The sequence below is a fragment of the Oryctolagus cuniculus genome, chromosome 3 (assembly GCF_964237555.1).
Source record: "Oryctolagus cuniculus chromosome 3, mOryCun1.1, whole genome shotgun sequence".
NCBI classification, from domain to species: domain Eukaryota; kingdom Metazoa; phylum Chordata; class Mammalia; order Lagomorpha; family Leporidae; genus Oryctolagus; species Oryctolagus cuniculus.
Window position 1 is genome coordinate 58890291 of NC_091434.1, and position 26406 is coordinate 58916696.

General features: G+C 40.0%; 1 non-coding gene across 1 annotated transcript in view; it reads left to right on the forward strand.

The window, feature by feature from the left end:
• The first annotated feature begins 425 nt into the window (after positions 1-425).
• LOC127491738 (uncharacterized) overlaps positions 426-26406 on the forward strand; it is a 45067-nt gene continuing 19086 nt past the window's right edge. Inside the window, exon 1 of the transcript XR_007920631.2 lies at positions 426-565. This is a non-coding gene — a transcript (uncharacterized protein). The remainder of the gene's footprint in view (positions 566-26406) is intronic.

Genomic DNA, 26406 nt, shown 5'->3' on the forward strand with positions numbered 1-26406 from the left:
TCTCACCACTTGTAGCCCCAGCTGACTCCACTTGGCTACTCAGTGTCCTTAAGCAGCTTCCTTTTCTACTTTCTCACACCACTCCTTAACTGTTGTCTTCTCAGAAACCCTTCCCTGCCCAACCCCAGGGACTGTTCCCTCTTTTGACTTAGTTTCCTCCTTTTTATTTATTCCCACATCTTAGATTTACTTATATTTTTCATTTTCTGTCTCCCTTCATCAAACTATAATCCCTGATGGCTGGAATTTTTATTATCTCAGTTACTGTTCTGTCCTCTACATATAGAATGCTACCTGGAACATTCTAACTACTACTACTACTACTACAGCCACCCAGGATTAAAGACTGTCTCAATTAGAAAGCTTGACATGGTTAAGATTTAGGGATAGAAAGGATGTATTTATCACTAAAAGTGAAGAAAAAATCTATTTGAAACTTTTGCTTTTAAAATAAATTTTTTGTGCTCTTCTAGGAAAAGGAAAAATAACAAAAAGCCAAAGTATGGAAGCCCTTTCAAATGTGATAATGCTTCAAGGTGCATTTGTTTTCCATTCTTTCACAAAGGTAAGCATGGGTGGTTATTGTTTAACTCTATTGAAAGCTAATAATTGTGTCACCTTAGCCTTGAGGAATGAAATACAGGAAACATTTTATCAAGGTGCATAGTTTCATTAGTAATATGTTAAAAGGTTGTGAGAAGGGTGTTAAAAGAATTGTATTTGAATAGAACAATAGATAAAATGAAAACCATTTTTTGTGAAAAATCCTTGAATTTACCATTTCTGTGCTAGGCTATACTTGCTTTTTTTTTTTTAAATAAAACCATTATAGAAATTATCCTTAAATTATAGAAATAATTAAACTGATAAATAATAACAAGATTGCTGCATTATATTACAGTGTCTTTTACTGCATATGGCCTAACATGTAGGCAATGAAAACAAGGAGGACTCATTAATTCATTTCAAAAGATAATAAAAGGCTTTGCTTACCCCAAAATCTTTTCTCCAGGGGCAAGCCTTTGGCACAATGGTTAAGACATGGGTTGGGACACCTACATCCTATAGTGGAGTACCTGGGTTATAGTCCCGTCTCTGCTTCCCAATCTGTCTTTCTACAGTGTGCACCCTGGGAGGCAGCAGGTTTCTGCCACTCAGGTGAAATCATTGGATTGGGTTCCCAACTCCTGACTTTAGGCTCCATTGCAGGCCTTGAGGAAGTGAACCAGTGGATGGGAGCTCACTTGCTCTCTCTTCACTGCCTCTCCCTCCCTATCAAATGAATAAATGATTATTTTAAAAAGCTTCCTCCAGTCCTTCTCCAACCTTTATTTCTCTTTAATTTCTCTTTATTTTTTCTCTTTTATTTTTCTTATTTTCTCTTTAATTTCTATATGATACTGAACATTCCTCTCATAATAAAATGAAAATCTAAGTTGATTGCAGTGACACTTAATAGCCTGATGACGCCAACTGTTTCATGTAATAGACATTGTTCTAAGGAATATGTTTTTGTTCTAAGGACAGACATCTGACATTGGATGCATAGAAGTACCAGGGGCCCGGGGGTGTGCAAAGGTACAACTGGAATGGAAATAGGAGGAGGGCAGGATGTGGGAAATATTGCCAACTTTCTACTTGGTGCTGTGTATAAGAGACAAGTGACTCTCTCATAATGACATGAATCTTCATATGCTGTTTGACATTCCATTCCTGTCCTGTTCTACGATCTATAAAATTCAATACCCCATCAACAATAAATTAACAAGTGACTATTGTATGCATCTTGTGTCTCCAACAATGTTCCCCATGTGCTGTTCCAAAAATATTCTCATAAGAGCCCTCTCTGTCTCTCTCTCTCTCTCACACACACACACACACACATGCACAAATACACACACAACCTTTTAAAGTATTTATTAGACTTATTAACTCTGTATCTAGTCTGTATCAATCACTGACAAGGGAATAACATGTTATATCATTTTATCCTTAGAATAACTCTAGAAGATAATTTCCCTCCATATTGTAGATGAGGAAAATGAGCCATAGAAAGGTTAACTAAATTTCCTAAAGTCACAATTATTTACCAGAAGTGCTAATGCCAGATCATACTCTAACATTCATGCCTTTTTTAAAAAAGATTTATTTATTTATTTGAAAGTCAGAGTTACACAGAGAGAGGAGTGACAGAGAGAGAGGTCTTCCATCCATTGGTTCACTCCCCAGTTGGCCACAATGGCCACAGTGATCTGAAGCCAGGAGCCAGGAACTTTCTCCAAGTCTCCCATGCGGGTTCAGGGGCCCAAGCACTTGGGCCATCTTCTTCTGCTTTCCCAGGCCATAGCAGAGAACTGGACTGGAAGTAGAACAGCCAGGACTAGAACCAGCGCCCATACAGGATGCTGGCACTTGAGGCCAGGGCATTAACCTGCTGTGCGACAGCACTGGCTCCTAACAGTCATGCTTTTAACGCATACAGTGTATGGTTTCTCCTCAACACCTTGCTGTGCCCAACAAACAGCAGTTGTATTTGAAAATCCTCACAAATTTTATAGTTAAATAAACAACATAAATTGGAATGCCTGATAAATCTACTCCCTGTGGCTCTCTGAATGGATTTCTTTAGTCCAATTGATATATTTGGCTATTTATAAAACACCAAGTACTTTTAAGGACAAAAGAAGCAAACATTCTCATGCACAGTCTTATGTGTGCAGTGATGTGCAATTTAGACCTAATCCCTTAGTCCAGAGATGGAAGACTGACACTCCAAACAAGTCTCATTGTGTTCCTTTGTGCTGCAATAACAAGGTATTTAAAGGATGAAATTCTGGCTGTCAGATGGACTTCTTGGCATCGCTGTATGTGCATCACAGAAATTGTTTTGTTTCAGAGGATTCAAACAAGATGCCTGACATTTCTCAGTAGATATTTCCTCTTACAAATGTGGTAACTTCCTAGTGGAGAGTGTTAAGGGACAATAACAGAGATTTTTGAAGCTTTTGTCTTATTTGGATATTGTATGAAAAGTACATTTACTGAAACTCATCCTAGCTTAGAGACTAGGTATTTGATTGGTGTTTTGATATTCCTAAAGCCCTTCTCCTCCCTATGAAGTATTTTTGGTATATAGTTGTGTAAGGAAATTTATACACCATATTATATTCATACAAATATGGAACAGAGAAGCACATTGAACTGGATATCTGTGTGGCCAATGTTGCCCCTTAAAATAGAGTACTTGGTGAGCATGCACAGTTTTTCCAGATTGCCTGCTTGCTTACCATATGCTACATGAGGCTGCTACCAGGTCAGCATAACTCCAATATATTCTTGGAGTATGGGAACCTTACTGAAAGATACAGCAATGTAGGAATATACCTTGGGCCGAGGGTACTAAAAAAAAGGAGGAAAGTACTAAAAGAACCACACCAGGGCTAGCCCTTTGCTTTTAGGCAGACAGGGGCTTACATCATGCAAGGTAGCTAATAGTAAGTCAATAGTAGTAGCTCTTTCCTCTTGAAGATCCTAGGGGTAGAAGCTTCACATAATTTCTCACTTGTTTTATCAACACCTACAGAATTTCTTTGTTTTCCTTTCCAAAATCCATTACCTTAACAAAGGCTTAGGGAACTCCCCTCTGTGTCTGAGACTAGGGTAAGGCTGGTGAAGCATGAGAAAGCTAGACAGCACAGCCCCCTGTGTTGCGTGTTTCTGAGTGGCTGCAATATTATTAGACCTTCCTTCCATGAAGATGTGGTACACATTCCCTCACTTTAAATCCAGGTGGATTTCTAACTATGCTGACTCATGAACAAAAAGAAAAATGATGTTATGTGATTTCTAAAGCTGGCTAGTAAAAGCTGATGCAGTTTTTATTTTATTCATGAGAACACTTGAGGTGGGGTCCTGAATCTCCATGTAAGATGTTCAACTACTGCAATCTACCATAACGTGAGGAGGCAAAGCTCAAAGTAGAAAGTTAGCCATTTGTAGAAATTCTGATTGAGAGCTGAGCTGAGTTCCCCATTGACAGCTAATGTTGTCAGATAACTGCCGGACATGAAAATGAGTCCTTGGCAGCCAGCCCAACCAAGCTGCTAAAAAACTGTAGTACTTACCAACATTTGACTCTAGCTTCAATAAAGAACCCTCACAGGATCTGCCCAACTGAGTCTTTCCCAAAGTTACTGCTGAACAAAATCAAGAGCAAAAACAAAATGAATTCTGTTTCATACAAATAGATTTGTGGTGGTTTTGGTATATAGGGAGAGTAACAGATTTTTCTTGCCTTGAAAAAGGGTGTCACCAGGACCAGTGAGCCCCAGAGAGGCATTCAATGAAGGTATAAAGAGGAATAAGTGAAATGGTATCTGAGCCTGTAAGATAGGAGAGCTTGAATAGGAGGAGTGGAAAGTTAGGAAATCTATCACCAATAGAGATTAGAAATGGTCAATAAATTGATCTGGCTAAGAATATTTCTGGTATGCATGTTGAAAAGGAAGACTAATTTATTTTAGATGCATGCCATAAGATGAAAACAAAGACATAGGAGTTAAAGAAAAAAAATTGTTTATTTTTTTTTCTTTTGACAGGCAGAGTTAGACAGTGTGAGAGAGAGAGACAGAGAGAAAGGTCTTCCTTCCATTGGTTCACCCCCAAAATGGCTGCTATGGGCGGCGTGCTGCGCAGATCTGAAGCCAGGAGCCAGGTGCTTCCTCCTGTTCTCCCATGCGGGTGCAGGGCCCAAGGACTTGGGCCATCCTCCACTGCACTCCCGGGCCAGAGCAGAGAGCTGGACTGGAAGAGAAACAACTGGGACAGAATCCCGTGCCCCGACTGGGACTAGAACCTGGGGTGCCGGTGCCGCAGGCGGAAGATTAGCCAAGTGAGCCATGGCGCTGGCCTAAAACTTGTTTAATTTTAAACAGAAAGAAAACAAACAAAAAAATGGGCCAGGATTTGCTGGGTTCAGAAATATAACTCTTTCCCATCCTTAGTCTGTCCCAGGAGAAGATTCAAAAATAAGAGATTCTCAGGACAAAGATCAAATCCAGAAATCTGTTACCCTCCAGAAAATGTGACCTCAGCAATTATGAAGTCAAGTGTGTGACCACAAAATCTTTCTTAAGGCGTTAGAAAGACTTAAGATGATTTCTCATTAGACTCTTTCACAAAGCTTTGTATGGACTTTTCAGGATATGCCTCAAAGACCATGCATTTTTAAAAACCACTTCTAAGACTCCTTTTTTTAAAATATTTTATTTATTTGAAAGGCAGAGTTACAGAGAAGCAGAGGCAGAGAGACAGAGGTCAGTTTTCCATACATTGGTTCATTCGCCAGATGGCTGCAGTGGCTGGATCTGCGCCAATCCAAAGCCAGGAGCTTCCTCCAGGTCTCCCATGTGGTTGCAGGGGCCCAAGGACTTGGACCATCTTCTACTGCTTTCCCAGACCATAGCAGAGAGGTGGATGGGAAGTGGAGCAGCTGATACTCGAACTGGTGTTCATATGGGATGCATATGACTGCAGACCAAGGCTTTAACCCACTGTGCCAAAACATCACCCCCCTCACACACACACAAGACTCTTAAAGTAACAGTTCTATAGCAGCCTAACAGGTAGAGATCTACTCTGAGATCAGCACTGCAGGTTTTGCAAAGGGATACATTGTCCAAGATGGAATATTTTAAGCAAGAGATCCTAGCATCACATGACCCCAACACATCTCAATTATAGATGAGAGGTGTTTTCTTTTGATTTAGAAGTTTACCTCAACAAACTCTAAAATATTACATTCTTTTTGGAAGAGAAAATTTTGTTTTGCTTGATCAAAGATCCCTATCCACCTCTATTTGTTGAGTGAGATGCCTCAAATGCCAGACATCTATTGAGTGGGCTATCAGGAAACCATTGAAACCCCCATGGAAGCTGCTAACTGGCAGTGGGATACATCCTCAGGTGGTACAGTTCAGGGAAGAGACAGAAGGACTTTGAGCTTGCAAGGAGCATGCTGTGTTGCAGTACTAGCAGGTTTCAGAGCCAGTGGTGTGAAGCAGATTAACAGAGTTTACAGGGCTTGGCATTAGGAAGTATGCATGATCTCAGTCCTGCCAGACTTCACCTCTTTGACGAAATCCTTGACAGCAGTAAAAAGTGTATTGGATACTGCAGAGAGTTGCTGAGACTCGTACATCCACTTGCCCACCATGCACCAACAGCAAGGAGAAAAGTTTTCTGGAAATGTGTTAACACTGGAGTCTTTTGCAATGAACCATATGACAAGGTGCTATTAGAACAATATGGAAAATCAGCTTCATTTTAAGCATGTTATTACAAGAGAAATGTACAGGAAGGCATTATGAGAGAAGCTTTAGAACACATGGGAGATCTAAATTTCCCTTATTAGCAAAGCTTTATTCAAGAAGAAAAGAGACAGGGGTGCAGATATCTTTATGGAACCAAACCAAATGGCAGAGTTGAACTGTAGGCTTTAGTTGAGACCTGTGGAGCTGAATTTGATGACACTGATTCAACAATCTTCCTGATAAATCAACTTGCTTCCAAATAGTGTCCCAGGGAGTACTCGCCAACTTCCAAATCTGATCTGAAATCCACAAAACTTGGGGGGACTTAGTGAAAGACCCTGTCCATTAATTTAAAGTACAATCTCTAATCACCAAGAAAATGGCTGTGACCATCAAAGAACCAACCACCTTTAACTTGGGAAGTACCCCTTTGCAGGGCACATTCAAGAAAATGTATATAAGGGTCAGTGTTGTGGTACAAGTTAAGCTGCTGCTTCTGAAGCCAGCTTCCTATATCAGAGTGCTGCTTCAAGTCCTGGCTACTCAACTTCTTATTCAGCCTCCTGCCAATATACCTGAGAAGGTAGCAGAAGATGGTCCAAGTACTTGGGCCCCTCCTACTCATGTGGGAAACCAGGATAGAGTTCCTGGCTGCTGCCTTAGGCCTGGTCAAGACCTAGCTATTGCAGAGATTTGGGGAGTTGACCAGGGCATGGAAGATTTTTTTTTCTCTCTCTCATACTTTCTCTGTGTTTTACATAAATAAACGAATCATTTTAAAAAGGAAAATGTATAGGGCTGCAGGGTGAAATTAATTCCACTCTTTTTCAAATTTGGTTATAGAAAATAGGAGTATTTTCTAGAAAATGGGAATTGCTGTGGAAGTCTTTCCTTAATCGTTCCAAAACCGAGGTCACAATACAAGGAGGAGCCAAAGACACAGGCCAGTTCTGCAAGCAAAATTGCCCATCGATTTTCTGTCTGCTTCTTGTAGTAGGCAGAGATCATGCACATAGGGGCTGAATAAAGTAGGATGTGATGCTCCTTCCCTCTGTAGGAGTCACTAGCATAGGACAGAGCCTTAAGTCTGAGTGGAAAGTATGATGAAACACATTGGTGCAAGTTTGCAATTTTGTGCTTCTTCAGGTCTCATAATGAAAATTAACCTTGCAACAACTGTATGGTCCCACAAGACATGTTTACTGATGTAGAGAGATCCTGCTACAATAAGTTGGGATGGTTGAGCCAGAAATAAAGAGCCAAGGGGCCAATCAAAATCATCAAAGAGAAAGAGGAGTTGATCAGGCTCAGAGGAAGAGGTTGAGGCTTGGATGCTACAGGTAAATTCCATGTTATCTTCACTCATTTCTCAGAAAGAGGATTTTTAGGGAAAATGAGGGAGCTGCTACATTTTCTCCCTTGGGGATAATGATTTGATACACCCAGAGTCCCTGTTAGAAGTAAGATAGTGCTTCTCCCAGTAGACTAGGATTTTGGATGCTGAGGCTTCACAAATCTATGCTACTTCACCCAAGGCTATGATCTCTTCCTGGGACCCAGAGTGCATCCATTGCCTGGGTAATACAGAGAATAAAGGTTTGTCAACAGGTTCAGGATCTCTCTAAGGGCCAGTCCACCCTCAGATCTCCTGATAGCATCAACTGAGGCTGCTCTTGCAAATACAGCACAGTCAGCTCTCCTCATCTGACCTACATTAGCAGCAATTCTGTTAGTGTATTAATGGAAATATTTTGGTACTAACTTGATGTTGAAACACTCTGCTGTGTGATACAAAAATTAAACCTGGTCTCTGACTTCAAGGAAATTTTAACTTCCAGAAGAGAAAAATAACTCCAAAATTTAATACAAGGCTGTATATCCCAAGTATAAGATGCTAAGGCATTTGCTTATCAGATCTTGGGCCACACCATTCTTTGTGAAGCAATTAAAAGTAAAATATGCAGGGCTGGCGCTGTGGCATAGTTGGTAAAGCCACAGCCTGAAGGGCCGGAGTCCCATAAAGGTACCCGTTCAAGTTCTAGCTGCTCCATTTCTGATTCAGCTCTCTGCTATGGCCTGGGAAAGCAGTAGAAGATGGCCCAGGTTCTTGGGCCCCTGCACCCACATGGGAGGCCTGGAGGAAGCTCCTGGCTCCTGGCTTCAGATCAGCATAGTTCTGGCTGTTGTGGCCAACTGGGGAGTGAACCAGCGAATGGAAGACCTCTCTCTCTCTCTCTCCCTGCCTCTCCTCTCTTTCTGTGTAACTCTGACTTTCCAATAAAGAAATGAATCTTTAAAAAAATGGTCCCTGACATTTAAAGATTTCAGAGTATTTGGGGAAGGGAAGAATAGATCTTTTTGGTTTTATTTTTTAGTTTTTATGCATTTGTTTGAGGAAGGGAGGGAGAGGAGGGGAAGAGAGAGAGAAAGAGAGAGAGAGAGACTGAGACTCAAGTGTCTGCAACTGGTTCACTTTCTAAATGCCCCCAACAGACAGGACTATGTCAGGTTGAGGCTAGGAACAGAGAATTCAATCCAAGTGTCACACATGAGTTACAGGGGCCAAAAAGCTTCTGCTGTCACCTGTTGCCTCCTTGGGTCTGCATTAGCAGAAAACTGGAATCAGGAGCTGTGATCAGAGCCATGGATTGAACCCAGGAACACTGATATGGTATGTGGGCAGCCTTGCTAGCATCTTAACCACTAGACTAAATGCTTGCTCCAGATCTATTCTTGCCAGGAGTTTCTTCATGGAGGGTCAATTTGCTTATTTACTTAAATTCCCACTTCCTAAAATAACTTTAGTTGGATCATAAAAAATAATTATTTCTTGAAGGGTTAGAGTTTAAGGGATGGGAGGAAAATTCCAAGTTGAAGAGTCACATGAAGGCAGTAATGAAAGACCATTTTCTTGTAATAGTTACTGACAGGGTCATTCAAAGTGCAATTGGAGGAAGAGTGTTTAACAGGAAAAATGGAATCCAGTATAGGGATGGCGTAAAGACCAGGGAAAAAGATTGTAGATTTTTTTAGTGGAAAGTAAAAAGATTTGTTCCAATTGACCTAATGGATTTATTTAAGAAGTTATTGTTTAGTCCATAGTCTCTCTTCTTCTCATATCCTGGCATTGTTGATGATGATATCAAAATCATTGCTCTACAGATCTTCATTTTGTGATTTTACCTTCATTTGACTTAATTTTCTTCTATCCTGGGCCATGTTTGTCATCTTCCTTTAAGACACAGCAAACTGTTATTTTAAATCAGTGATTTTAGGGTGATGTGTTACACAAAAATAGTCAAATGATGACAGAATTTAAACTGTTGCACGATAGCCCCATTGAGGAGTGGCCTTGAAAGATAGCACCGGGGATCAGTCTTTCATATTGGCAAAAGTTTGGGTGATGTACATTATTAACTATTTCGTGTTGAAAGAGTACTAGAATGATGTAAGAAAATATACAAAATCATTAGTAGTGATAAATGGTTTGGCTTGTTGTTCAGAGGCCTAGGAAGAGAAAAGTCAGAAGAATGGGGCAGGAGGTTCTGGGGAAGAAGCATATGCAATGACACACAAGCAAGGGCATGAAGTGTGAATGTGTGCACCATCTAATATGGTACTATCTCTTCCCTTAAAAGACCAACTAGCTGTGGGGAGCAGGGCCCAGTGGGGAGCAGGGCCTGTCTCCCGTAACATGGCAGGGCCCATCGCCCGGGAGACAAATAAGTACTAAGACTGTGGACAAATAAATACTGAGGACAAATACTGAGATTACCGAGACTAGACTAAACTACTGGAACTGCTAAGACTAACTCTATGCATCTGATCTCCCACCATATGGCGCTGAGAGGGAGTAAACAACTTCCACACAGCTGCCTCACCAATTCGACTAACAAGCTGCAGGAGCTGATCCTGCCCCTGACTGGAGGAGAGCTGCGTGCTCAGTGCATGGGGAGAGAACGCCAGCAGAGTTGGGATTGGTGGAAGAGGACTATAAAGGAGGAGAGAGACAACATGCAGGAGGAACATCTGAGGAACCCCTGAGAGAGCTGGCTGGCTGTGTGCTGCTCTTCCGTGGAAGTGGGGGAAGCGGTGGGGGTGCCGCCTCTCCGTGGAGGCGGGGCGGGGCCAGCTAATCCGGGGAGGACCGGGGAAAGAAACAACAGCAAATCCATTGCCACTGCTCCGTGAGCCTGTGGAGTGAGAGACACTAGCCAAATTGACTACATAGTATCCATCCCATCTTGGGAGGAAGCAATTTATTTTGAAAGGCATTCTAGGTTCTTCTTCCATGTGATCACTTTTGCTGCCCACCAGTCTCATAGGCAGTACCATTATCCAATGAAAAGAAAATATTTGATCTACCAACAGTTGATCCTATGTTGCACTGGAGTATATGATGCCCTTTACAGCTGTCTCAGTCAATTTGGGTTACCATATAGGAATATTATAGATTGGCTTATGGATAGCAGAAATTTATTTGTTATTATTATGGAGGCTGGAAAGTCCAAGATCTCAGTGCTGGAGATTTGGTGTCTTGTAAGGGCCCATTTCCTGACCTCTAGATAGCTTCTTGCTGAGTTCTTACATGGCAGAAGAGTCAAGGAGCTCTTTAGGATCTCTTTGATAAGAGCACAAATCCCATTAATGGGGGCTTCATTTTCAGAAGCTGATCACCTCCCGAAGGCCCTATCTCTAAATACCATTGCATTGGGAGTTAGGTTTCAATATAGGAATTTGGAAAAACTTAAGTACTTTGTCTGTAACAACAGCAAATAAGGTGTGGCAGGGGGGATCTGACCATGAGATTCGCCGGTCCACTCATATACCATGCCACCAAGAAGCTTCCAGCCTGGCAGAGTGATGGACTGGCTTGTTGAAGGTATACCTAAACTGGCAACTTGGGAATTATGCCCTGTGAAGATGTAGGACCATCCTCCAGATGAAGAGCACACCCTAAATTATCAACAATTATATAATGTAGTTACTATGCTTTGGATATTAGTTTGGGTGTTGGATGTCACCACAAGGCCCATGTGTTAAAGGATTGGTCCCCAAGGTCTTATATTAATGGTACTGGGATGGTGGAAGACTAATTCAGTCATGTTGTCTAGAGGTAGGGGCATTAGGAAGTGCTTAAATTGGATAAGACTGTTAAGGTAGAGCAGCCTGATGAAATCATGGTGACTTTATAAGGAGAGACAAATAGATGCATGTTCCCTCTTGCCATGTGATTCTCTGTGCTGCCTTGGGACTTTGCCAGCAAAAATGCTATCTCCAGATGCCAAACTAGTGATGCTGCACAATTTTAGACTATGGAGCTCTAAAATTGTAAGCCAAAGTAAATCTTCCTTCATAGCTTGTTTGGTTATTTCATTGTAGTAAAGAAATGCTGACCATTACAGCTATGTTCCCCAGTAGGGAAAATATAGGATCGGAGAGCAAAGTGCTCTAAGAGGTGTAACTTTATTAACTATCATTACCAGGGATCTCTTTGGAAAATTTGTTCTTCCCATCCCTGCAGTTCTAGATTTTATAGGTCTAATGGCTGTGGTTCCCAGAGAAAGAGTGTTTCTACAGGAGTTCCATTAAACTTGACCAAGACTGCCATAGCTTAACTTTAGGTTCTTTGTTCCAGAGATCCAGCAGAGCAAATAATGATTCAAGAAAGATGCTGGCAGGGGAAATCAATTCTGATCATCAGGAGGAGATTGAACTACTGTTACATGACAAGGGCATCCATTTGGCACCTAGATGACATACTGGAGAAGGAGAAGTGGGGCTTTTGGTACCCCACCCCGACAAATTGTGATAGTATAGGGACACATGCTGACACCACAACCTAAGAAGGGCAGATAAACTAGGGGCTCCGTTGCCCTCAGGGATAAAAGTCTGGGTCATCCTCTTGGTGAGCCACGAAGATGAGGGGGATCGAGTAGCAGAGGTTAATTGATGAGGGAGACCATAATCAGCTGCAATCTAGAGAACAGCTGCAAGGTGGGGGCTGGTGCTATAGCTTGTCATACTCAACTTCCTCTTAAATATTTCCTGGAACAAGAAGCCAATTACAGTCCTGGAGGACTTGTTCCCTTCTGAGGAGAATATAATGTACGTGGTAAATAGAATTGAGTAACACAAGGATTGATTGCAGCAGATACATTTAGATGCCTCCCAGATTCCCCTTCATGATCAAGATATACTCCAGACAATTGGGATAATGGGTCTGGAAATTGCTTTCAGGTGAAGGTGTTTTGCACAAATCTATACCCCAATACCTAGGGGCAACTTATATCCAGTGATTGATTGGTATGGATGCATTCATTAATGTGAGAAAATATTTGTAGGACCATCTCAGCCTTGGGAGATCTCTGTGTCATTGGTCAAGGCTATGGCTCAATCATATCTCATTTCAACCTCTGCCTCTGCCCTGTATTTTTTCACCAGCTCCTTCATAAATGCTTCTTTCATGAACACTTTTCATAATCCTCTTGCATGCAAATCCTTGACCTGTGACAAGAAGGTATTTTTATAAAGCTAAACCCCTAAGAAGAGTAAATCTCGAAGCCTTCTTTATTCTGATAACCTCCTTAGGGGGTGTGTATATAATATTGAGCATAGGATATCAATATATTTTGCCTAAAATAAAGGGAAGCATTTGGAACTCACAGACAGCAATTTCTTAGGGAGGGAAAAAAGACCACATGAGGGAATGAGAAACAGTTAAGTAAACCAGATAAATATGTGGTAAGGCAAGAGTAGATTCCTTGTTGAAACCATTGAGGGGACTGAGTTTTGTATCCAGGCTGATGTGGAGGGTAGGAGGTAGGCCTTTGTAGATATAGTAGTCACAATCACAGGATCTGTGTCCCTCCCACAGCCCCTTGGGAATGACCATGAAAAGGCCTTGGACTTTGTGAGATCATTGACATTTGAACTTTGAAGAGTAAGAAAGCCCATGATAGATATCTAGATTAAAAACGAATTTGGTATATCAAGTTGTGATTTTTTTAGAGCCAAGTTAGTTTTACCCCAGTATCGCTTCCTAAATTAATTCTTTATCAGGATATATACTATAAATCCTGGGGTCATCTTTGACTTTGCTTTCTCTCAATGGCTGCATCTAATATGTCTGGAAATCTCATTGGCTCTACATAAAAAACATATGAAGGGTTCAGTGAGTTCTTCAAGCAAGAGCAGTATTAGATCAACCACAATCTTGGACTTGTGTACAGAAAAGAAGAGCACAAGAAATGAAATAAATCATGCTATTAAAATTAACTTATTTTAGTTGCTCTAAAAACAATTATTTTGGGTGTTCAAAGTAAAAGCAATAGTAGTGTAGGGTCAATCAAAAATGTAAAAGTCAAAAAGTAAAGGTACAATTAAACATGTATATTTTCTTTTTTTTAAAGATTTTTTTATTATTCATTTGAAAGTCAGAGTTACTCAGAGAGAGGAGAGGCAGAGAGAGAGAGAGGTCTTTCATCTGATGGTTCACTCCCAATTAGCCGCAATGGCCAGAGCTGTGCCATCCGAAGCCAAGAGCCAGGAGCTTCTTTCTGGTCTCCAACATGGATACAGGGGCACAAAGACTTGGGCTGTCTTCTACTGCTTTCCCAGGCCATTGCAGAGAGCTGGACTGGAAATGGAGCAGCTGGGATCCAAATTGATGCCCAAATGGATGCAGGTTCTTCAGGCCTGGGCATTAACCTGCTGTACCACAGTGCCAGCCCCTAAACATGTATATTTAAAAAACACAGAAACCTCTGAAATTTTATAGAAAAGCAAAATAAGACCATAGTAGAAATAAAATAGACTAAGAGAAGAAGGGAAAGGGATTAATAGGAAGAAGAAATCTGCAATTTAACTTTGCTAAATTTTTTAATATTTTATTTTATTTTATTTATTTGAAAGACAGGGTTACAGTAAGAGGTTGAGACAGAGCACAAGAGGTCTTCCATCCACTGGTTCACTCCCTAAATGGCCACCACAATACATCGTACCTGACAAAATGAAGGTAGTGAAGAATTATTAGCTCCATGAATACTTGAGTGAGCAGACAGTTTTGTTTTTACATAAGAATTAAAAAGTTTGCTTTGGGCCAGCGCTGAGGCTCAATAGGCTAATCCTCCGCCTTGCAGCGCCGGCACACCAGGTTCTAGTCCTGGTTGGAGCACCAGATTCTGTCCTGGTTGCCCCTCTTCCAGGCCAACTCTCTGCTGTGGCCCGGGAGTGCAGTGGAGGATGGCCCAAGTGCTTGGGTCCTGCACTAGCATGGGAGACCAGGAGAAGCACCTGGCTCCTGCCGTTGGATTATCATGGTGCGCCGGCCGCGGCGGCCATTGGAGGGTGAACCAATGGCAAAGGAAGACCTTTTTCTCTGTCTCTCTCACTGTCCACTCTGCCTGTCAAAAAAAAAAAAAAAAAAAGTTTTCTTCGGCCGGCACTGTGGCTCAATAGGCTAATCCTCCGCCTGCGGTGCTGGCACACCGGGTTCTAGTCCCAGTGGTGCTGGCACTCCGGGTTCTAGTCCCAGTTGGGGTGCTGGATTCTGTCCCGGTTGCCCCTCTTCCAGGCCAGCTCTCTGCTGTGGCCCAGGAGTGCAGTGGAGGATGGCCCAAGTGCTTGGGTCCTGCAGCCTCATGGGAGACCAGGAGAAGCACCTAGCTCCTGGCTTCGGATCAGCGCAGTGCGCCAGCCGCAGTGGCCATTGGAGGGTGAACCAACGGCAAAGGAAGACCTTTCTCTCTGTCTCTCTCTCACTATCCACTCTGCCTGTCAAAAAAAAATTTTTTTCTTCTATTAGGAAAATCTAATCAAAGTATAGAATGTAATTTATATACATTTATTGACTTTCTACATGTTTTATCACACAATTTGGGAATTCAATATGAATAACATTACAAGGGAAAAAAATTGAGTTTTAAATAACTAATATTAAAACCTGATTCTACAAATGTTAATAATGATAACCAATTACTGAATGCCTACTGAGTCTTATACACTCTCTAGATTTTGTACATATATTGCCTTTTTGTATTCACAAAGAACCAGTTAGGTCAGTATTAACATTTCCATTTCATATAGGAAACAGAACTCAGAGTGTTAAATCAAAAGCTGAAAATTTCAGTTAGTGAGGGACAGAGTAAGGGATTACTTTCAGGGCAGTTGGAGTCCAAGGTATACATTCTTAAACCCTTAGTTGTCTTATGAACGCAGTTAATGATTTTAAATTTGTTTTTGAGGTACAAACCCATTTCAGAATATAAAGAACACTGTAGGTCCCCTCCTGAGACTAAACACACATAGGTATATGGACATATAATGTAAGTTAATATAGGCACACGTGTTGCCAAACCCCCAGCCCCTTAATGAATCTCATGTTTTCTCACATAAACACCATACTCAGGAAGGCAGAAAATCTACAAAACTATGTAGTGAAACAGAAAGAAATATGAAAATTGCCATGAAAAGATTTCTAAAGGGCTCACCACAGAAATAAACAAATGTTTAGAGAAAATTCTGGGGCACTGAATTTTTGAGACTAGTTATTGTCCTGTAAAAAAAAAAAAGCATGGAGTTTACTGCATCAAAACTTCAAACATATTGTCTATGCTTAAAAATTAACAAAGTTATGTGGCCTGTGGTATGGTACAGTGGTTTGAAGCCCTGGCCTGTAGCACTGGCATGCCATGTGGGCACTGGTTTGAGTCCCAACTGTTCTACTTCCAATCCAGCTACCTGCTAATGTGCCTGAGGAATGTATATATAAATCTCACTCAGAAAATATATTCACTGTTATAAAATCCTCTCACATAGAAGCTCTATGTGAAACTAAGACCTCCACCTTCAGACAGTCCAAACTCCCTTCCTATCTGTAGGCCTCCTTACCTCCTGTCATTGAAAAGTGTTCCATGGCTCTGGCAAGGCCTGTACACAGGGACATTCCCCAGATTCAAACCAGAGGTCTCCTTATGTTTCCTGTCAACCATGTTTTCAGTGTTACCAACTTCCTCCCTACTCCCTACTTTGATTTGCATAGGATAATTCAGCCTCAAATCTCCACCAAAGTTGAACATCCCTGAAAGGAAACTCTGCCCCACTACCATTAATAACATTTGACTATGTTATTTTACTGGCTGCATTTGGGTGAGAGGTAAGGGCTAATAATAGTAAGGGAAAAGTATAACTGCAGGGGCCAGCGCCATGGCTCACTTGGTTAATCCTCCGCCTGCAGCGCTGGCATCCCGTATGGGCACTGGGTTCTGATCCCAGTTGCTCCTCTTCCAGTCCCTCTCTCTGCTGTGGCCTGGGAGTGCAGTGGAGGATGGCCCATGTGCTTGGGCCCTGCACCCGCATGGGAGACCAGAAGAAGCACCTGGCTCCTGGCTTTGGACAGGTACAGCGCTGGCCATGGCGGTCATTTAGGGAGTGAACCAACAGAAGGAAGATGTTTTTCTCTCTGTCTCTCTCTCTCTCTCTCTCACTGTCTGTAACTCTACCAGTCAAATAAATTAAAAAAAAAAAAAAAAAGCAAAGTATAATGCCAAGTTCCTCCTTCCTTTTCTACCCCCCCCCCCCCCCAGAAAAAAGCTTTTAAAAGTAAGTTATACATGTAGTATAAAATAATCTAAATCCGGGAATCCACAGCTTTCCTTGATTTTAAACTTCATTATTTTTTTCTTTAAAACTTGTCCATAGTGCAAATGATTGTTTTTATGTTTTAAGGTTTGCACAGTTGATTCATTTATTAAACCAACCAAAAATGATTGGCTTGGAGACAAGTTTGTGTTTTGATTGCTTTAAAAAGACCCGATTGGCAACTGTTTCACTGGCATCAATTTTCAGACAATAATAAACTACCATACTATTTAAGTCTCCCTCAAAAAATGGACCACCACCTACAAGTGTGTGTTTATCAGTGTGGGAAGGGATTTTGCTTATTTGGACAGTCAAGAATCTCTTGAAACACCAGTAGAGTTCTGTTGAAACACCCTTCCGCCACTCATAATCTCTCAATCATCCTGTGGTTTTTCTGTTTAAAGCACAGTACAGTGTCTTCTTTTAAATTTTGAAAACGTAATTCAGAATCACTTCACTGGCTGTGTGATGAAGGTAAACAAAGCTGTGTTCAGCCCTTCATTATCTTTCAATTAATTATGATCCTTGGAACACTTTGTGCTGAGAATTTAAACCACCAAATTTGCCTTCTGGAGTGCTTTTCTTTCACAAATTAGTGTTCTTAAAAGTATACTGTAAAAATAATGACACACATTCTAGACAGACAAAGCAGCTGCTTTTCTTTCAACAGTTCTCCTGAGTTACGAGATAAATTTTACATCTGTAATTACATTGTAGCCTATATTTCAAAACACTTTTAAAGAGAGTTGACAGTCTTTGTCCTGCATATGATGAAATCTAGGTTCAGTTGTGTAAGAACATACATTTTGTGAATACTGGCTGCCCTACTTTTGAAAAAGATTCACAGAACGTTGAGTGATGGCCAGATGTAACTGATGCATTTTGAGCAGTTATTAAAATTTTGTCTGTCAAAGCAGTCTTTGAAAATGGAGTACTAGACCCATGAAGCAACTCTCTAGTCCCTTTTTATTATCTGCTATCTCTAGTATCCTTGAGAACATATGACCAGAGATTTATCTCCATGTAACCAGTGGCAAAATCAACAGATATAAATCAGTCACCAGATATTTATGAACAACTATGCTTGGAAAAACTCTCTGATGTTTCTTACAAGACTAGAAAATATGGGACATGGATTCTGTCCTCAAGGAGCTTGTAAGTAAATAAGGGAGAAGAATACTAACATAAATAAGTATGCTATCAGGAAGAAAGGCATTGAACATCCATTTTATTTCAATGTAGAAAACAAGTAGGATCGCAGATGATATTCCAAGCACCACTTCAGGAGAGACTCTGTGCTTATTCACAGTCATTTCACTTCACTCTCTTTAACTTCCTCCTCACTGACCTCCCAGAATGAATATGGGCACAAAATCTGTATTCAGATGGCATTTACTTTGGGATTTACACATAGGTACATTGTCTGAGGCTCTTTCCAGGCTAAGCATAAAATAAATTACACTAATACAGATACACATCTCTTGCCTCATTCTTCTCAAAGTGTTGTATATATCTGATCCCATTTAATCTTAACAAGAGGATGCCAGTAGAGTTTAGTTTATTTATTAAAAGAGGAAATCAAGACACACAGAGTCCCAACATTTCAGATATCTCATTAGTTATAAGGCTGGCATCAGAATCTTATTTTCCAAAACTTCTGCCCAAAGGAATTAGACTTTCTTAATAGTTTGTAATAGGAACTAGCAATTCCTACTCATCTTAGAACAGCTAATCTTGCCACAATTCGTCGCCGCCAAGGAACTGAAGAAACAAAGTGATCACATGGTTTAGGGATTAATGGAATCAGGAGAAGCTGATGGTGTGCATGGTTTGAATCCAAAGACTCAAATTATGGTTATACTTTGCTTTCACCTTTTTTTTCCTGTAGTCACACATTTTTCAAATCTAAGTTTATACCACTTTCCCCAAAAGTACACTTTCACTTCTAACCGAGCCCTGTGCACATTTCAGATCCTTTCCATCTTCCTTCATTTCTCTGCTCAGCAGCCCCATTATTCCTTCCTCCTGATGCTTCATCCTACTATAGTGCTTTCTAGGACAAGCAAGGGGGCAGAAGGGGTGCTGAAAGAGGAAAGAATTGTAAACGCTGCAGCAAAAGCCACCCTTTCGGACTTTATTTACTTTTCACGTCCTATGTTCACTCTGACTGTGAAGGGCAACTGTTTCCTTGATACATCAACCAACCAAAAACAATTCATCCAAGCTGTAACACATTCCAGGAACTGTCTAGTACATCACCTCTTTAATGTCTAGAAAAAATATCTGCTGAACCTCTTTCCACACTTCATATGACACCTTTCTCCCTAGATCTGTTGTTCCCGTATTTTTAGTCTTACATTTTTCAATGAGGGAAATCCTGCCTGGAAAAGTATAATGGAAAAAAACTAAATTTCAAGCAGGGTTATGTATTCATAAAACAGCCAAGATATTAGCTACATTAACATCTTTCAATGATACTTGCTTTGAAGTTATCCAGAAGGACAACAGTGAACAATGCCCTAAATTCTCAAGTAAGCACTAAATGAATACACATATTCAAAGCAAGAACTGGTAAAAGGGTGTTTTCATAGAATTCCAAGTCCTAGTCAATTATATTAATAATACCAAAGCTTTCATAATAAAGCAAGTCTTACTCAACATCTGTTTGCACTAAGAACAAATCCCAGATAGCAAATACAATAAACAATAGTATTATACTCCATTTACCTCCAGAGTTAAGAAATAAGGTGATTCCCTGTAAGCTAGTAAGTTATTCCCAAGTCAAGCCATATCTTGTTGCAAACTTTGCCACATCAGGTGATTCTTGATTGCACTGGATCCAGAAGTTGTCCAAAATTCTATATTAAACAACAAAACAAGAAGTCATAACTGGGAGGAGCCAGCTCTGATTCTTGTATGAGTGTTTTGTACTCCATGATTTCAAGGTATATCTGTAAGTTAAATAACAAGTAGCAAATTTCTTCTCTATGACAATGTTGGCAACAGCTTCTTTGAGAGAGAAATAGGCCGTTTGAGATATTAAAATGAACCTAAATTCTGTAAACCTTGCATTCTTATTCTTTTGAAATAGTCTTTCTAAGCAATTGAGTTATTTCACTTTACATACTCTGGTGGTGTTGTAACAACATAAATACCCTTGGTGATTGATTATCTGTGAAATGTCTCCAGGGGTGCCATTAGCCTTTACTCTTTAAGCATTCTAATCATCCCTTAGCATCCATGGAGGACTGGCTCCATAAACCTTGCTAACACCAAAATCTGGGGATGCTCAAGTCCCTTATCTAAAGTAATTGCATATACACCACACACATTATCTGGTGTTCTCTAGAACATCTCAATATTAGTTATAATATCTAATATAATATAAATGTTGTTACACTATATTGTTCATGGAATAGTGACAAAGAAAAGTCTATGAATGTTCAGTACAGATGCAGTTTTGAAAATTTTTTTTAAAGATTTACTTATTTTATTTGAAAGACAGAGTTACAGACAGAGAGGAAGAGATAGAGAGCAAGAGATCTTTCCATTCACTGGGTCTCTCCCCAAATGGCTGCAGTGGCAGGGCTGGGCCATGTGGAAGCCAGGAACCAGAAGCTTCTTCTAGTTCTCCCATGTAGGTGCAGGGGCCCAAGCAAATGGGCCATTTTCTGTTGCTTTCCTAGGCCATTAGCAGAGAACTGGATAGGAAATGGAATAGCCAGGACTCAAACCTGCACCAATATGGTTTGCCAGTGTTGCAGTCAGCAATTTAACCTGCTATGCCACGATGCCAGTCCCTTTAAACAGTTTTCAACCCACAATTGAATCTGTGGATGTAATAAGCTGATTTTAAGTCTTCAGGATTTAGAAACCCAAATTCAGGATTTCCTACATCCTTAAACATCACTCTTTTATCATATTGTAGATATGTCTTGTATCATCCTTTAGATATGGCTAAGTTTTTCTGCCAAGATTCTGTAGGAAAATTTGAGAAGAAATAAGAACTTTGAGAAGAGAAAAATAAGAAACAAGGACAACATGACTGAAAATACAGTATTTCAGTGTAGGCCACTCCAGTTCAATCATCTTACAAACAGTGTGCTAATGATATTCTTACTATCTGTGTTTTGTTAGGCTACAATATTATTTTAAAGTCATTTACAGGGCAAGAGCTGGGTTTATGAGGTTCTATTAATTCAGTCCTTAATTGTATGCTAAGATGGGCATGTAACAGATGCTTTTAGGTAATGCCTGCTGTAACCTAATGGAACCAAACACATCATGGATTAGGAGGGTAATAGGCAAATTCCATTTAATTTGTTTTTATAAATATAAAAATTGAGTTGCAGATTTTGTATAATTCATTGTTATACATGAACTCCATGTCTCCTTTCTAAGATGTCCCCAGCTCAAAGCCACATTCTGCTGAAAAATATTTTTGTCCAGTTTTTTGGGAACTGCTTCTACCAACCCATCTTTCAGTGGTGTATGCTATTCCCTTCTTTTACCATTCTGCTTTCCAATTCTTCATTGCTATTTCCAGAAAATTCTGTTACTAATACTGGATATTCAATGTCTCTTTCCTTTAACAGCCTTTAACAAGACTTTAACGTGTTCTTTAACAAGAACATAATTATACATGGTGCTCTATCAAGGTTGTGGGCTTAATTCTCCTGGCTATTCTGTGTCCTACCATTTTCATCATCCTCCCAGTGCCTGTCCTCTTGATGCATTCACAGGGAGACAAATAATGCCTTACACATTCTGAGGCACTGCTGAAATCTAGACACCCCATCAGGCCTTCCTGACCTCATCCCTAACCTGTTCTTCCCTTGTTCCTATTTCTCCCTGCATAATGAAATGCCCTTGTCCTCAGAAGTTGATAAGTAATTCTTCTAATAATAACCATCCATAAAATGGTGTTTTCACAGCAACCTACTAAATACAAGTCCTATAGGGACAAGGAATGTCCAGCCCAGGCCTGGGAAATCATTTGGTCTGCCCCTGCCCAGGCAACCTCAGGCAGGACTCTAGATTAAATCAATCGATAGCAGGCTAAACTATAAATTAATAATTTTGTTTGGCTTGTAGAAAATGTTACATATATCCAAATGGCCCTTGGCAAAAAAAAAAAAAAAAGTTCCTCACCCTTGACTGATAATTACTAAGGATGATGACAACTCTGTTGGAAACATCTGGAGGCATGGAGGGTTTTGAAATCCCTAAAATGACATAAAGTCGGTGGCCAAGTACCCCTGCTGCACATGGACATAATTTTATCTTTAGTCTTGACCTCCTGACCATTCAGTGTGTTGCTTGTTCTGGTTACTTTCTTTTGCTTCAGGGGAGCCTGTTGTAGCAAATGGTGATCAAGAATGAAGACTGTGAATGCAGATTTTCAAAACTATGAAGTGCCCTGTAGAAAAGAAAAGGAACACGAGTTTTTTTTTTTTTTTTAATGGAACTACTATGTTTGACAAACTTAAAGACAGAAAACAGAACTCCGGAAATAGCATAGGACAGGCAGGGAAAAAAGGGCCCCCGGTGTCTGAAAAACTGATGAACTAAGTGAATCAGAAAGAAAAGTAACAAATGAGTTAACAATAATGGAGAAATCTTTGAATGTTTTTAGAAACATTGTAACTCAAACATCAGTCACAATACACACTGACCTTAATCTTCTCACATTTGAAATCATGATGTTTGAATGTGGGTAGTGAAGCAAAAGGAGTTAGAGTCAGGGAAATTAGGAAATGTATACAAGCTTATTATCTTCATAAGATATTTGTATTTTCAGTAAAAGAATAATCTTCAAGGCCTTCTGGAAAATGTCTGATTGATTTATGAAATTGTATTTCTTTTTAAGATTGAATGAGATGATTATATTTATTCAAAAAGTTCACATCACTTCCAAGATCATACAGGTAGAACCAGACTGTTGATGAGTAGAAGGCCTGGTTTGTGATTTACGATTATTGTATATGGTGATAACTTTTGAGTTGTTTTATTGTTTGATAAAAAGTCTGGTTTCTTAATTTTAGCATTGCATCTCATATTTATTTAATTGGCAAATCCAACCAAATATTAACAGCAACACAGATAGAATTTATCAAAACAGAGCTTCTAGTCATTAGACTTGGCTGTACTTTGCTCTATTAGATCTTACTAGCTATGAACATGGCAAGCTACTTATCTGGTTTTTGCCTCATTTTCTCATCAACACTGCAAAGGCAATATTAACATCTACCTGTTAGAATTATTATGAGGACCCACTGAAAGAAAGATATGTAAAATACTGAGCATGGTTCAGCTAGAAAGCAATATTTGGTTAATATTACTTTTTAATCTTTGTTACTATGGTGATGCAGGTATCATGTCTTAAACTGTGAGTTACGAAAAATGTCTCAAGGAATTATTTCAAAATACAACAACGAGTACTAGGGAGCCACTGTTTTCAAAAATATTGTCTGCGTCTGGTTCCAGATCTCAGTGGAAATGCTTCCAACTTTTCCCCATTCAATAGGATGTTGGCTGTGGGTTTTTCATAGATTGCTTTGATTGTATTGAGGAATGTTCCTTCCAAACCCAGTTTGCTTAGAGTTTTCATCATGAACGGGTGTTGTATTTTATCAAATGCTTTCTCGGCATCTATTGAGATAATCATATGGTTTTTCTTCTGCAGTCTGTTAATGTGGTGTATCACATTGATTGTCTTGCGCACATTAAACCATCCCTGCATACCAGGGATAAATCCCACTTGGTCTGGGTGGATGATCTTTCTGATGTGTTGTTGCATTCTATTGGCGAGAATTTTATTGAGGATTTTTGCATCTATGTTCATCAGGGATATTGGTCTGTAATTCTCTTTCAGTGCTGCATCTTTTTCCGGCTTAGGAATTAAGGTGATGCTGGCTTCATAGAAAGAATTTGGGAGGACTCCCTCTTCTTCGATTGTTCTGAATAGTTTGAGAAGAATTGGAGTTAGTTCTTCTTTAAACGTCTGGTAGAATTCAGCAGTGAATCCATCTGGTCCTGGGCTTTTCTTTGTTGGGAGGGCCTTTATTACTGTTTCAATTTCTGTCTCAGTTATGGGTCTGTTTAGGTTTTTGATGTCTTCCTGGTTCAATTTAGGTATGTTGCATGTGTCCAGGAATGTATCCATTTCTGATAGGTTACCCTGTTTGCTGGCATACAAGTCCTTGTAGTAATTTCTGATGATTCTTTTTATTTCTGTGGTGTCTGTTGTTACATTTCCTTTTTCATCTCTGATTTTATTGATTTGGGTCTTTTCTCTTCTTTTTTTTTTTTTTTTTTTTTTTTTTTTTTTTTTTAGTTAGTTGGGCCAATGGGGTGTCAATTTTGTTTATTTTTTCAAAAAACCAGCTCTTCGTTTGGCTGATTTTTTGTAATGTTTTTCTTGATTCAATCCTGTTGATTTCTTCTCTGATTTTAATTATTTCTCTTCTCCTACTAGATTTGGGTCTGGTTTGCTGTAGGTTTTCTAGATCCTTGAGGTGAATTGAAAGCTCATCTATTTGGTGTCTTTCCAATTTCTTGATGTAGGCACCTATTGATATAAACTTTCCTCTTAACACTGCTTTTGCTGCATCCCATAAGTTTTGGTATGTTGTGCTGTTATCCTCATTTACTTCCAGAAAGTTTTTGATTTCTCTTTTGATTTCTTCTATGACCCATTGTTCATTCAGGAGCATGTTGTTCAGTCTCCATGTGTTTGCGTATGATCTAGGGATTCCTGAGTTGCTAAATTCCAACTTCATTCCTTTATGGTCTGAGAAGCTGCATGGTATGATTCTAATTCTTTTGAATTTGCTGAGGCTTGCTTTATGGCCTAGTATGTGGTCAATCCTAGAGAAGCTTCCATGTACTGCTGAGACAGGGATGCCCACTCTCACCACTGCTATTCAATATAGTTCTGGAGGTTCTAGCCAGAGCTATTAGGCAAGAAAAAGAAATTAAAGGGATACAAATTGGGAAGGAAGAACTCAAACTATCGCTCTTTGCAGATGACATGATTCTGTATTTAGGGGACCCAAAGAACTCTACTAAGAGACTATTGGAACTCATAGAAGATTTTGGCAAAGTAGCAGGGTATAAAATCAATGCACAAAAATCAACAGCCTTTGTATACACAGACAATGCCATGGCTGAGGAAGAACTTCTAAGATCAATCCCATTCACAATAGCTACAAAAACAATCAAATACCTTGGAATAAACTTAACCAAGGACGTTAAAGATCTCTACGATGAAAATTACAAAACCTTAAAGAAAGAAATAGAAGAGGATACCAAGAAATGGAAAAATCTTCCATGCTCATGGATTGGAAGAATCAATATCATCAAAATGTCCATTCTCCCAAAAGCAATTTACAGATTCAATGCAATACCAATCAAGATACCGAAGACCTTCTTCTCAGATCTGGAAAAAATGGTGCTGAAATTTATATGGAGGCACAAGAGACCTCGAATAGCTAAAGCAATCTTGTACAACAAAAACAAAGCCGGAGGCATCACAATACCAGATTTCAGGACATACTACAGGGCAGTTGTAATTAAAACAGCATGGTACTGGTACAGAAACAGATGGATAGACCAATGGAACAGAATTGAAACACCAGAAATCAACCCAAACATCTACAGCCAACTTATATTTGATCAAGGATCTAAAACTAATTCCTGGAGCAAGGACAGTCTATTCAATAAATGGTGCTGGGAAAATTGGATTTCCACGTGCAGAATCATGAAGCAAGACCCCTACCTTACACCTTACACAAAAATCCACTCAACATGGATTAAAGACCTAAATCTACGACCTGACACCATCAAGTTACTAGAGAACATTGGAGAAACCCTTCAAGATATTGGCACAGGCAAAGAATTTCTGGAAAAGACCCGGGAGGCACAGGCAGTCAAAGCCAAAATCAACTATTGGGATTGCATCAAATTGAGAAGTTTCTGTACTGCAAAAGAAACAGTCAGGAGAGTGAAAAGACAACCGACAGAATGGGAAAAAATATTTGCAAACTATGCAACAGACAAAGGGTTGATAACCAGAATCTACAAAGAGATCAAGAAACTCCACAAAAATAAAACCAACAACCCACTTAAGAGATGGGCCAAGGACCTCAATAGACATTTTTCAAAAGAGGAAATCCAAATGGCCAACAGGCACATGAAAAAATGTTCAAGGTCATTAGCAATCAGGGAAATGCAAATCAAAACCACAATGAGGTTTCACCTCACCCCGGTTAGAATGGCTCACATGCAGAAATCTACCAACAACAGATGCTGGCGAGGATGTGGGGAAAAAGGGACACTAACCCACTGTTGGTGGGAATGCAAACTGGTCAAGCCACTATGGAAGTCAGTCTGGAGATTCCTCAGAAACCTGAAGATAACCCTACCGTTCGACCCAGCCATCCCACTCCTTGGA